Genomic DNA, 14178 nt, shown 5'->3' with positions numbered 1-14178 from the left:
CCTTCCTTCCACTTCAACCAAGATGGCATGGTCTTAAAGGCGCATCCAACAGCACAAGGCACCCTTCCTAAAGACCTAAACTAAAACAGACACAGAGACCTAAGTTTCCCAAAGGAGCATGGGATGTTGGTTCGCTAAGCCTCAAGAAAGATCAAAGCAGATTCCTCAGACTCATAAGGGAGCATAAAACACCCCTCCTTCAGACGGATCCGGCAAATCTCGTCACATGGCTCTTTTGCCACATTTATCACCGCATTCAGTGCATGGGGGCAAGCTCCCTATACCCCATTCCACGACCCCATCTCTTCCTCACCCCGGCCTACACCACTTTAAACGATTTTTTAAATCCTTCCTCAGCTGTCTGGGGGCTCTACCTGCGCAGGCGCAGTGGGCCCAAAAAAGGAGAAGAAGCCCACGTTTTTCATCTCTCGTTTACGGATAAACTTTGGTTCAAGACTCGTGGCTCAGAGGGGTCTTTCTAAATCTAACTGTCGCGCTCCCGCCGCACACGAGTGCGCGCAGCGGCTGGCAGGTGCACCCGGAACAGGCAGTGGAAGAAGGAAGTCTCCTGTGAGGAGAGTGTTTGTTGTTGGGTAATACTTGCAGTGTGGAGGGGAATTTAGTTATGAATACACGTGAAGTTAGAAGGTTCTCTTTTTCACAAAGTGGGAATAGGGTGTGGACATGCAAACACTTTTAGCCTCAGAAGCTTACTTTTAGAGATTCGTGCGCATGCGTAGAGTTCCCCAATTCTTCCATGTCAGATAAATTGCATCACTTAGCCCTGTTCGCTTGCTTTGCATTCTGGGACATGTAGTGATTTATGCATAATTGTCCCAGGATGCAAACAGAGACGCATGAATGGATTGGCTACATGCACCTGGTGCGGGTCACCTTAATTATTTCTTTATTTTAACTTTATACAGCGCTGGCCCTACCCAGAGGATCTTGCAACAATTTACTAAGTTCAAAGGGAGGGTGTGAGAAAGAAGTTATTCATTTGCAGGGCAGGACAGGTAGATCAGGGTAGCTAGAGGGTGGCAAGGGAGGAGGTCAGGCTGGGGTAAGTAGGGGGAAGAGGTGAGTTTTGAGGGGGGTGCGGTGCAGCGGTTGGGTGGGAGGGTGTTCAGGAACCTGGGTGCCCATTGGGTGAAGGCCGGATATTGTGTGCCCTGGTCAGCCTGCAGTGTGGAATGGATTCAAGATTTAGCTCGGCCTGGCTGCTGTTTGTGTGGGTGACGAGTTGAAGTTGGTGGCCAAGGCAGCGTGGGATTCTTGGGTGGCTGGTGGCTGGCTTTGTATACGTTGCAGAGTCCTTTGAACGCAAGTGTCTGGGGTACGGGGAGCCAGTGGAGCTGGGAGAGCGCTGGGGTGATGTGTGATCAGTGCGGCTGCGTTCTGTGCTTCACACTGCTGCTATCACGCTACCTCTCTCACCCATCCACACATTCTAATGAATTCAATTATCCTCACATTCTTCTGAACAACCCTTCAATTCTCATGCACAAGAAAGCACACACTCATGCATATCACACTCATGCATATCACATTCATGCATGTATCCATGCATACGTCCTCACACTACCATATTCCCTTCAGCGTTCGTTCATACGCTCATCTCCAGAACATGCACTTCCCTGCTCAGCCCCGCACCCGTACCCATTCATCTATCCTCGCGCTCATTCACTCATCGGTCCTCACGTTCCCTTTCATTCACCCACTCCTGCACCTCATCTCCACTCTGTCTTCTTTCCTATTGTGTGTTGCCCCGCGCCCTCGCGGGTGATCGTGAGCCCCACCCCTGTCACAGACTGCACACAGACACGTTGTTCTAGTTCGGGCTCCCCGGTCGCTCTGCACGGCCGGGAACGCTTCCTTTAGTTATACTGCACACAGCGGAGTGCAACGTCACACTGCCGCGTGCTTGCAGCCCTTAAAGGGGCAGAACCACACTCCTCCTTTTTCATAACAACACAACACATGAACAAAGGATAACTACCTACCACACATATAACTTCACTGCAAACATAACCCCGGAGACCCCTTTAATAACAACCACCCTGGTTCCACGGATATTCTTGACCCAAAACTACAGTCACTATTCAAGCACATAGTCAGTGAGACGGGCAGGTTTCCCTCGCCCAGTCCTCTGGGGGTACCTCCTGCCAGCCTCCCGGATTGGAGTCCCTTCACCACCAACTCACGGGCCGGAGATCCAGGTGAGCTCACGGAACCACCGCCCTCGTCCGATCCACCATTTCTCCACTGGGTGCAGTTTCAGTCCTTGGTTCGCCTTGCCGCTTGAAGAAACTGGCATTTCGGGTCACGGACACAGTTCCATCCAACGCGGTCACCACTGCCTCTTCACCGCCACCACATCCAGGGGCTCCGGCTCGTAGGTCAGGGACAGCTTTCTTTGAGGGTGCCGGTTTCTCACCAGCACCTCATCCCCAGGAGCCAGCCTCTGATGTCTCAATCCTCTCCTGAGGTTCTCCTGCTCCATTCTCTCTCTTTGCTCCCGCTCGACTTGATCATTGTCAATCGCAGCAAGGTCCCGCTCCCCTGTCTCTGGCAGCAGATCTCTTGGATATCTCTGAAACATGGCTTCTGCCGGTGCCACCCCCGTAGATGTGTGCGGGGGGGTTCTGTAGCCAGGCAGGAAAGTATACAGGGCCCTCTGTAGACACTGGCCCTGCCCATGGGCAATGCAGAACACCTTGTTTAAGGTTCGCATCATCCTCTCCGCCTCACCATTCGCCCTTGGCCACAATGGAGTCACTTTGCAATGGTGCACGGCATACTCCTCCATCAACCCGACAAAGATGTCCGTTAGGCAGAAACCTGTGCAGTTCCCTCTGGGACCACTGCAAAAGATTTAGGACTACAGGTGTTTGAGAGTAAACCCACTTGGTAGCAGTCTGTACGACACAGATTCACTTGGTAGCTGTGGCTGAGCAGTCAGACTTCCCTCAAGAAGAGTTAGGCAGTATACAGAGTATTCACAATAGGTCAAGAGCACACAATAGAACAAGTAAACACTGACCAGGGCTTGGTGTAAAAGAGATATCATTATTTATTTAAAACCACATCTAGAAAAACACACAGGCACTAATAGTAAGCAATTCAAAAACACGGTCACTAAAAGATATACACTCCCTTAGAAGAATATTAGACAAGTCTTAAGTAAAGCCCCACTTATTTTCAGACAGCGGTGAGCGCTTAACGTAGATGGCACTCTAATAATTCGTTTTTAAAAAGGGAGAGAAAAGCAGAGAACAACTTGAAACAGATCCCAACACTTTTACAAGAACAGAAAAAGAGGGGAAGGCAAAGTAAAACAGTGAATTCAGAGTCAGGAGGCCGGATCCGCTTTAAGAGGATCGAAACGAAATGTGTCCAAGGTCACACGGTTGCAGTGCACAAAAGTCTTGTAATGGTTCAAAAAGGAGTTGGATCAAAGAAAGGGACCAGTTAGAGGGTCAAGGCGGCGAACCCAGTCCAGAAGGTTAAGGAGTTATTATTACCTTGTTGCAATCTTTAGAAAGGGAGGCAGCGGATGCAAGTCGGTGTTTCGTCCGGGGGAAGAGAGGATCTCGTCGTGGAGGAATACAGGAGTCCGTTGCACTGCCAGGGAAGAAACCAGCCGCAGAGTTTCTCAGGTACAAGGAGCGGTCCGTTGATTTGCGGTTCAGTGGTGAGTGGCTATCCAGCTGCCGGGGTGCTTGGCACGGGCAGTTCGACCATGAACCGGGCTGGGGTGCGAAGAAAGAAAGGTAAACTGGTTGTGCGCACCAGTCAGGGGAAGAAGCCTCTCCAGCCGGGAGATCTTCTCTGTCGTCGGGAAGTGGTGAGTCGGTTCTGCAAGGCTCCACCGGTGGTGTCGTCGTGGTAGGTGGGCTCAGCTTCTCCCGCGTCGGATTCTCAGGTCCTGTGTCGACTTCTGAAGTTCCAGTCCCCAAAGCCCTGCTTTTATGCAGAAAACCCCCATTCACTCAGCCTATCTGTCACTTAAACATGCTAAGTGGTGAGCCGGCCGGCTCACCACTTGGGCCAATCATACAAGAGTGCGACTTGAGTTACCAAGGTTACTCAGTCCAGGGTGCCTAAACCCCCTCCCACATCCCCTGTGGTACCCAGACAGAGTGGCACCACCTTTGGAGGCTTCTGTGGAGAAGCCTGCCAAAAAGTGGAACAAAGGGCTCGACTTGGGTTGGAGTCACAGAAGAGAACACAAACGCCATTTTAGAATCGAGTCTTGGCAAAAAATACCAACCGGAGAATTAATATTAATTAAATAAACCAGCGGTATGTTCGAAGCTATGAGAATTAAATAATTAAAGTTGGTAGCCTCGAACAATGGGAAAATCCCATAGGGAAATATTCACGGTCGAATATAAAAAGTAGTTTCCACTGCCACCAGCCAAAACTCGATCAGGGGGGACGGAGACGTGCCCCCTCGACTAACAGACCTCGGGGCAATCGAATTGCCCTGACCAGTACATCCACAATATGATGGTTTGTACTAGTTTCTGTTAATAATTTGGGACTAGTAAAGCCAATGGTGACTTTACATGCCCTGGGAGACAGTAGTCATTCCTAGGGTATGGAGTCTATGGTGGGGTGTCACTATGACACCCCTGTGTTACTGCACGGAGGGTGCTGTGTAACACACATAGGAAAAACACATGAGACCCTATGGAGTAAAGGACCCCATAGCCCATAAAACACATTAACAGTCAAAGGAACACCATAAATCATGTCCAAGAGTGGGAGAAAAAGAGTCTCACTCTTGGCAGGAGAAAAAAACAAACTCCAGAAATCCAGCAAAGCTTCTGGGGGACTCACTAGGTTAGGAGATTCAGCCTAAAGAGAGAATTCTCCATAACACTGTCGCCCTGAAAGGGTGGGCCGTTGTCAAAGCACAGCACCCTGGGCAGTCCATGAGTGGCAAAAATGTTCTCAATCGCCACAACCACCTTGTCAAACGCCACTGACTCAATGAATTCCACCTCAGGGTAGCGGGACCACTCGTCAACCACCATCAGGAAATGCACGCTCCTTGAAGTGCAACCAAAGTCTGCATGGACCACCTCCCACGGCTTCCTTCCTCACGGCATGGTCTCGATCGCAGGCTCTTTTGGCACTGTTGATGCCGCCGGGCACCAGACACATGATGACACGAACTCCTCAACTCGCCGCTCGAGGTTCAGGAACCAGACTTTCTGGCACAGGCGTGCTTTGGTCTTGGCTGCGCCTTGATGTCCCTGATGGGCCAGCTCAATCATCTGTTGCGTTCTGCTCTGAGGGATCATGATACGGTCTCCCCTCAGCAGTAGGCCAGTCTCTGAGAAGGTCAACAGAGCAAGCATCCACCGTTCATTTCTCGCCAGTGGTTTGGAGGACGAACCCGCCAATATGGGCAACAATGGTTTGTGTTCTGTTACAACCGTCACCGGCCTTCCCAGCACGTATAATCTGAAGTGGCGGCAGGCCCACAACACAGCCAGTGCCTCCCGCTCAATTTGGGAGTAGCAATGTTTCGTCTCTGACAGCCCCTTACTAGCATATGCGACGGGCGGACTTCCTGATTCACATCGACTTGGGTCAGCACCGCTCCAAGTCCAAACGGGCTGGCGTCCACCACTATCTCCGACTGGAGGGCTGGATCGAAAAAGGCCATACTGTCCTCTGCCGTGAGAGCTCCCTTGAAGTCGTCAAACGCCGCCTGTTCTAGCAGTCCCCACTGCCAGGTCACATCTTTTTTGGTGAGGGCCCACAGGGGCTCAGATCGGGAGGCCAGGTTCTTAATGAAGCAGCCACAATACCTGACCATCCCCAGGACACTCCTAACCTCCGAGACATTCTCAGGGGGCCGGGCCTCGATGATAACTCACACTTGTCGCGGTGTAATGTAAGACCCAATGACTGGAGGCGTTCAAATGTCTTTGCCAATTTGACCAGGTGCTCTGCTTCATACTTGGCAAATACCAGGATATCATTGCTTATGTTTAGCACACCCTCCAGGTAAGCCAGCGCCCCTCGGATGATGTTCTGAAACACCTCCGTTGTCGAAGACACCCTGAAACTTAGTCTCCTGTATCGGTATAAGCCACGATGAGTGGTAAAGTTGGTGCTATACCTCAATTCAGGATGCAGCACCACCTGATGATATCTGGCACGTAAGTCAAGTTTCGAGCAAAACCAGGCACCCTGGAGCTCTGTAATGATATCATCTATGGTGGGCGTCAGGTGTCGCTCCCTCTTGATGGCCTTCTTGGGTAAGCGCATGTTGACACATATCCGGACAGAGTCTGGTTGCTTCGGTTTACTGGCAACAACAATTGGTGAAACCCATGGGGTCGGGTCCTCCACCTTCTCAATTATGTCCAGCTTAACTAGGTTGTCCAACTTCTGGTCCACCAGGTTCCGAAGGTGAAATAGGACCCGTCTATGTTTGAGGGCAATGGGCTGAACAGAGTCATCAATATACAAATTCACCGGCTCACCAGTCATGCGCCTGATCCCTTCAAATAGAGCTGCATATTTTTCTAACAGTACCTGGAGGTCACAATGCCCAACGATTCTGCCGCCGCACAGCTCAGCAAGGTGTTGCTGCTGACCGACGTGACATAGGACTGGCCTCTTATCGCTGACCCGCCATGTTTCACTTCTGCGACAAATGCACCGTCCAGCGGAATTGGCTATGCGCCCCCAAAGGTAAATATGCGTGCCTTTGGTGTTATCAGGCTGGGCAGACATACCATGGCGTTGTAGTGTTCTTGGGCCATGACATTCACTGATGCACCAGTGTCCAACAGGACCGAAACAGATGACTCATTTACTTGCACTTGACATCTGGGGTGTCGACATCTGGGGCGTATCGTGATTTTTGATCTCAAGACACCCACATTAGAGACAAAGAAAACGTTCTCTTCTTCCTCTGCGTCATCAAGAGCTGAATTTTCCTCTGCTTGATCGATCTGGGCGACATTCGATGGGCGCTGCTGCCTGAAGAAACCCGCCCTCACTGGACCGCTTGCAACCACCAGTGGAAGTGGGGCCCTACACATCCGGGCATAATGGTCCGCATCACCACACCTGCCGCAGGACGTTCCCACAGCTGGGCACTCTGCAGGGTGAGGCAGGTAATACCCACACTTCGGCCCCTCTGCCACGGCCCACTGCACAGATGTCCCCCGTTTTACTGGGGCATACCCCAGCCTCCATGCGGGATGCACGTAGTTCAGATACCTCTTGGCATCACCCCAGCTCCAAGATGCAAGGGAGGGTGATGCCCGGTTCCCTCATGACCTGCCTGCGCAGTTTTCCAGATGCGCACCCCTGGATCAGTTGGTTCCTAATCATTGTCTCTGGATTGTCCCACACACAGGGCACCGCCAACCTGGGCAGCCTCCCATAAAAAGTGTCAAGCGTTTCATCGACCTTCTGGTAAGATGAGCTCATGATGAACCTCTCATAGTCTGCATTTGCCAGAGGAAGGAAGTAGTCATGGAGGGCATCCTTCGCCGCATCATAGGAAATGTCACAAGGTTGAAGAGACAGAAATACCTCATACACCGCCGGCCCAGAGCAGTACAACAAAGTAGCCACCTTACTGTCATCATTTGTCTCCGTCGTGGCCCTGAAGTACATTTCAAGTCTGTCCATCCACATCTTCCAGCGGGGCCCTAGACTGGACGGTGCACCTGAGATGTCAAACTCAGGCATTGGTTGAAGAGCGACTGGAGGTCTCATCCCAGACGGTTGTTGTGCAGCCGTTGCAGGGGGCTGCACCGGAGGCTGGGCAGCCAGTGATGGGGGCTGTGCTTGAGGTTGAGAAGCCAATGCAGGGGACTGTGCGTGTGGTTGAGCAGCCAATGCAGGGGGCTGCGCCTGAGGCTGAGCCGGTAATGCAGGGGGCTGTGCCTCAGGCTGAGCAGGTAATGCAGGGGCTGCGCCAGAGGCTGAATTAACACAGGAGGTTGTAGGGGGGCCGCTTGTCCGTCACCATCCATGGCAGTGAGCGCACGAGCACCCTTCTCAGATCACACAAGGGCCGCAACTCACACCACCTCCCTGCGTCATTGATGTACCTCCACTTCCCACGAAAGACACACTGCTGAAACCTCCACCAATGCCAGGAAACTGATGACCCAGTAGAAAAATTAGTAGTCCAGGGAGAACCCACCAGGAGATGCCACCCACTATGCACAGTTCACTCACCAGGGTGAGTGGAAGTCCCACAAATTGAGCCAGGTGGGCCCAGGAATCACCCCAGTATCACAGCAGGCTTCCCCTGGATCCTCACCTTACAATCGACGAAATATGATGAAAATGGATGAAATTTCCATCAAAAACCACTTCATGTGGCATTAGAAGCCCTCTGCTGCCAGAGGTTCCACAAATTGGCCCTGGATGGCCCACCGTCAATTCAGGATAAAGCAGCGACCTTCCTAGGCCCGGTTCACAAAATGGCCGCCGACCGCGTGGTCTGTATCCTTCCCTTCGGCATTATCGAACGGTGAAACTTTCATTAAAAAAAAATCATGTCGATGTCACCGCCCGGCCCGGGATGCATTCCCGCTTCATCGCCACTGTTGTGTGTTGCACTGCGCCCTCGCGGGTGACTGTGAGCCCCACCCCTGTCACAGACTGCACACGGGCACGTCCTTCTAGTTCAGGCTCCCCGGTGGCTCTGCACAGCCGGGAATGCCCCCTTTATTTATACTGCATGCGGCGGAGTGCAACGTCACTTCGCCGAGTGCGTGCAGCCCTTAAAGGGGCAGCATCACATTTCCCTTCAGCGTAGGCCCGTCTGCCTGTGTGCGTCTGAAAATGTTTTCCAAATGCGACAGTCAAAACGATTGGCTTTGTCAATGCGTGTTGGTTTCAGTGGAAGGGAGGGAAGGGTCCGAGATGTGGTTCCCTGGCTCGCTCTCTGACTAAGCTCTCCAAGGCTGAAACATGTCTTGGGTTGCTGGTGTTACTGTGCAGAGGGCCTGTCAACTACAACTTTGGGCCGAACAGCCCATTTGGGTGTGGGGTCAAGACCATTTTGCACATGGTTGAACCCCTTCAATAATGGTACAGGCAGAACTTTCCAGTGTTTAGGAATCATTGGCTCAGGTGGTGCCATCAATCACTTTTTGCTATTTCAATAGAGCTGTGTGTTGTGCCATGGGCAGAACACTAGGCTGAGCATGGCACCAGGGCCGGCTTTATGCCCGGGTGGGCAGGGAGACTACCCGGGTGGCCACATTAGTCCCCCACCATGCCCACTTGGGGGGAGTCTTTCAAGGGTTCACGAGAGCTGGCGTGGTGGGAGAAGGCACAGCAGGCGGCCTATAATAATAAAATGCCCCTTGGTCTTGTGCTGATGCTGGAAATTCCAGCACGGTAGCGGTGCGCATTTCATTACCATAGCATCAACGCCCTATAACAGTGATGCACGAGAGCGGGGTGGTTTTCACCACAACAGGGCACTGACGCGAAACATCAGCGCCCTATTGCAGTGATTACCTCCCCGCTCCAGCATGGGAGTGGGGAGTTAAACTACAATTTGGGCACATTAGAGCTGATCACCTGCCATAGAGAATTCACGTGGACGTTTACCACGTGCGCAGCACCCAGTCCCACCCCACCCGATGGGAAATAAAAATGGTCATTAAGCAACATTAATATCCCTTCTCTAATAGGCTCTCTACAAAGTGGGTCAAGGGGATGGCAGCTAAGCCAACAGCGTGATGGGCCCACCCCTTGCAACCTTTGCCCACTTGGCTGGAAGGTAGATCTATTTCTGGGCAGAGACTGTGCCCGCTGCCGGGAAATGGTCACATGGATTTTTAGAAACCCCATAGATGACCTAATGTAAGCTGTGTGTCCAGGCAGAATGTTTGCTCTGTAGATAAGAGGTCTCTCTCTGTTTCTCTTGCCCCCGAGGGGGCATTGACACCTGGGCAAGTCTGCATTCTGCTTTTCCAATAAACAGAAACCAGCTTATTGGGATAGTCAATTTCCAATACTAGCCAAGAACCCCTCAATAATATCAAATGTGTCCAACTGTTGTAACAAAACAAACAAAACATCAAAACAAAAATCTACCATAATTTCATTCCTAATAAGTTTTGTATCAACATATCTGTAGCTATTTTACCCAATGCTTATAGTCGACGTAAGAAGAACTAGCACGGAAGCGGGATCTTAAAGGGAAAATAACCCAAAGAAAGACTTCATGTAATCCCACCCAAACCCTTGCTATTACTGACACAGAAATACAAAAAATGATGCTGTGTCTTCTGAGTGGTACACAAATAGAGGTGTCTCTACCAGTAATTGATTGAATACCCATTTGGCAATTTCTTTGTACAAATTTAATTCAACAAATATTAGCATTTCATTCAAAAAATGTGAAATTGTTAGGTGTACTATTAATGCCTTGATTCAATCAAGCGTGTTTAATTTTTAATATGAGCATAAGTCTCAATGATCACAGTGCATCATTTTCGCAGATTTCAAATAGTTCAGCAAGGGCTTGCATGCCAACAGTTTGACATGAGAGTGCTAATACAAGTTTCAATGTGAACTGCATTATATATACATAGTTCCAATGGTAAAGGACACAAGATAGCACACAAATATCTTCAAAGAGTAGGCAAAATAAGTGTTGCGAGTAGTCCAGGGTCGGGTACTCTGGATCTGAGACAGTGGCACAATAATACAGCAACTGTAAGGGCCCTAAAACAGCCGTGGCTGTTGCAAAATGAAGGGTACAGGAGGGGAAACCGCTACGTTAGTAGCAACTGGGGAGACTAACTGATACACAAATTGTGCAAATCAGGCATAAAAGGCAATCTCTGGGATCCTTTTCCTCTGCACATCCCCCTCAACCACCATATACCGATAAATAATCATCTGTATTATCCCCATTTAAGCACCACAAACCTTAGGCACATTCCACCTTTAATTGACACTTGCGGTCATGATACATTTGTACGCCATTCCCTCCAGGCATGTTGCATGTGGTAGCCCGGTTGTTGCGGGCTGGTGTTCTGGAAACGCCCAGCAACCCTTAGAAAAGGTCTCCACCCCATCAGTGGTCCATTTGGTGGCCACTGCCCCTCTGAATACACCTATTCAGGGATCCTTCCACGCCATTCCAATGAAAATGCAGCCTCTCATGCTTCATTGATTCCTTTATGAGCATGGCTATCTCTTCTATAGATCCACCTGCTCTTCCTTCTGTCCTCCACTGTACACCATAGGTTTACATTCTTGAGCATCGACTCATAGGACTAGCGGTTTACTCATGCACCCTTACTGTTGCCACCACCCCGAATATCAAAATGATTGTTGGTGAATCTTAGTCACAAATGGTGATTAAAGGCCATAAAGGTGGAACAATGCATACATGGTTCTTGAAAATGATGCACTATTTACGGAGGATAAATCAAAATGCCCAAATCAGCCAACGAGTTTCTCATGAGAACTTTCAAATCTTATAGGAGACTTATCCATTTTGATGCTAATTTCCTATATGGCAATATTCTCATTTACTGGTTGCCTGGTGAGTTCCCAGTGGCTGTTACCAGGTCTTACTGTCTTATTGCTGTCCTCGTAGGTCATACTCGTTTCACATAGTAACTCTTATAGGAATCCTATAATTCTGCCTGAGAAGAATCCACCCGGGAATCTACCCACAGGCTTTTCTGTTCACCCAAGGATGTCCTAGCCTCCCTGCCATCATCCTGTAGGAAGTCATGAAGAGTCTCATTGGAATCCCTGGGAAAAAAAATACAAGTTAGCCTGTAAGAAATCCTATTAGTTTCCCATGGAAAACTACAGGGAAACCTATGGGACATGGGTATACAAATGTCCTATAGGGAACTAAGTATATAATGGCACTAATAGGAATCACTTGTTTGTAACAAAGCGCTTGCTGCAGCAGTCCATGCCATTTTGAGTTGCAGCTAAGCTGCAGTTATGTGATGCTAATAGACCTTTATACTGCAAGCAATCGACCCCTTAGTAGTTTCAGGTTCATGAAGTGACCTATTGTTATTGCCAGGGGCATCCAGACCTCAGTCTGTGTTGATATTGTACTCAATGCATTGTCCTTCATTTTCAGCTGGGGTCTGCTGGCTGAGAGATCACAGCATCAGTTCCCAGAGCTTCCTGACCAGCTCTAAATTGGAAGGCACAGAGAGGGCTTCTAGGAGATGCCTGCTGGGTACTTGATGACAGTCAACAAGGAGTCCAATGGGAAGGTAAAGGAAGTGTCATGAGGGTGATGGGCACTCTCTCTCTCTCTCTCTCTCTCTCTCTCGCGCGCACTTAAGGTTGTCCCACACTCTTCTCCTTTCTACCAGCCTCGGGTTTAAGGGCTCCATCCCTCTTCTATTTTTACCAATTTCGTGTATAATGTTTTCCCGCGCCCTTCTCCCGCTTGGCCAATCTTCGGCCTCCGCTCCTGGTTTGGTTGCTGATTGTTAGGCTGGTAGGTGCTTGGGTGTTTCCTTAAGGCCCCCTGGAATCACAAGTTCTATCTCCCAGAGTGTGAGGAGGATCCAGGGAGTTTGGACTATGCTTGACCCTTTGGAGGTGTCTATTTCCTCGTTGCTTCTGTTGTTCTCCTACCTCGCCCTCATCTTTCTCCACCAGCTCTTCCTTGTGTTCCCCACTCTCCGCCTTGTCTTTGTTCTCTGCCTTCTTCTGAGGCTCACTCTCCTCATTCATGCTATCCTCCACCGCCTCCTCCTGATGCTCAACCACCTCCTCGTCTTCTCTCACCACCACCTCCAAATGTCCACTGATCTCCTTCTCAATTCTCCCGTCCACCTCCTCCTGATGTCCACTACACTCCTCTTGTATTCTCCCTTCTACCTTCTCCTGGTGTTTATTTACATCCTCCTGATTTTTGGTAACCTCCTTCTGCTGTCTTCATGCCACCTCCTCTGGATGTGTGCCACCTTCCCCCTTACTTCTTCCTTTCACCTCCACCTGATGTCTATCAGCTGCCTCCTGATGTCTGATAACCTCCTATTGATATCTTCCTTCTACCACCCCCTGATATTTATTACTGCCTGCCTTCATTCTTCCTTACACCTCCTCCTTATGTCTATCATACTCCACCTAATACTTTTCTTCCACCACATCCCGCTGTTTACCACCTTACTTCTGGTGTCTATCAACCTCCTCTTGTAGTCTTCCTTCCACCTCCTTCTGCTATTTATCACACTCCTCCTTCTGTCTCCTCCAGATGTTTTTATGTGCCTCTTTGTCCCCCATAAATCTACAACCTCCTCTGCAAATGTGACCTTTGTCCAAACCTCTTCCAACTTTCCGGGTTCCTCCTCTTTAGTCTGCTCTTGCCTTCCAGGCTCCTATGTTCCTCACATCCTCTCCAGAATCCTTGCCAGTAACTCCTTCTCCAAACACCCACCCTGCCTGACTGAAACTGTGGGTTTATATAGGCCAGTAGCCCCTCCCCCTGGGCTGGGTTCCCTGCCAGGGCCTGCATTTGTGATGTTAAATTGATGAAAGATTGGGATTGGCTTTGAACGATAAGGTCACCTGGGCTGCATGATTGACAAGGTAGGCTGATAACTTCTTCACATTTCTGGTCCGCCATCTTGGATTTTGTATGAGTCTTTGTTGTGGTCTGCAGGGCGCCACACAGGCTAGGGTCTGCCGCTTGCCTGAGGCCAGTGTAGTGTCTGGAAATGCTCACATGCATGGGGTAAGGGATCCAATCTCTCCCATGTCCTCTTTCTCGGCCTAGATTGCGAAGCAAGTCCTGCTGGCATTATCAAAGTGGCATGAAAATCTACTCCATGAGCCGCGCAGGGATTTTCACTTACATTTCCCACTCTTTATACCTCCCCCACCTTTCATTTAATTTTTAAACACTGTAAATTACCCACTTTCAGAGTGTCTCTGCTTTGTGGTCTGGAAGTACTTCCCTGCCCCATTATTGCCTCCACTTTTGCCCCAGGCGCCCCGCGGGCTTGTACCCCTTACAGCAGTAACCAGTAGCGCGTGAACAAGAGGGACTGGGGAGCCCGACTGCTGCTTTCCAATGGGAGATTGGCTCCGCCCTTTTGGCACAGCGCCGCGCCCCTGACGTTCCCACCTGATGCCCTTTCTTAACTACCCCCCCATAGACACACACAGGTTTCGAGG

The sequence above is a fragment of the Ambystoma mexicanum genome, chromosome 13 (genome assembly GCF_040938575.1).
Source record: "Ambystoma mexicanum isolate Mex_15411 chromosome 13, UKY_AmexF1_1, whole genome shotgun sequence".
Classification (NCBI taxonomy): Eukaryota; Metazoa; Chordata; class Amphibia; order Caudata; family Ambystomatidae; genus Ambystoma; species Ambystoma mexicanum.
Note: the sequence above shows the minus strand (reverse complement) of the source record.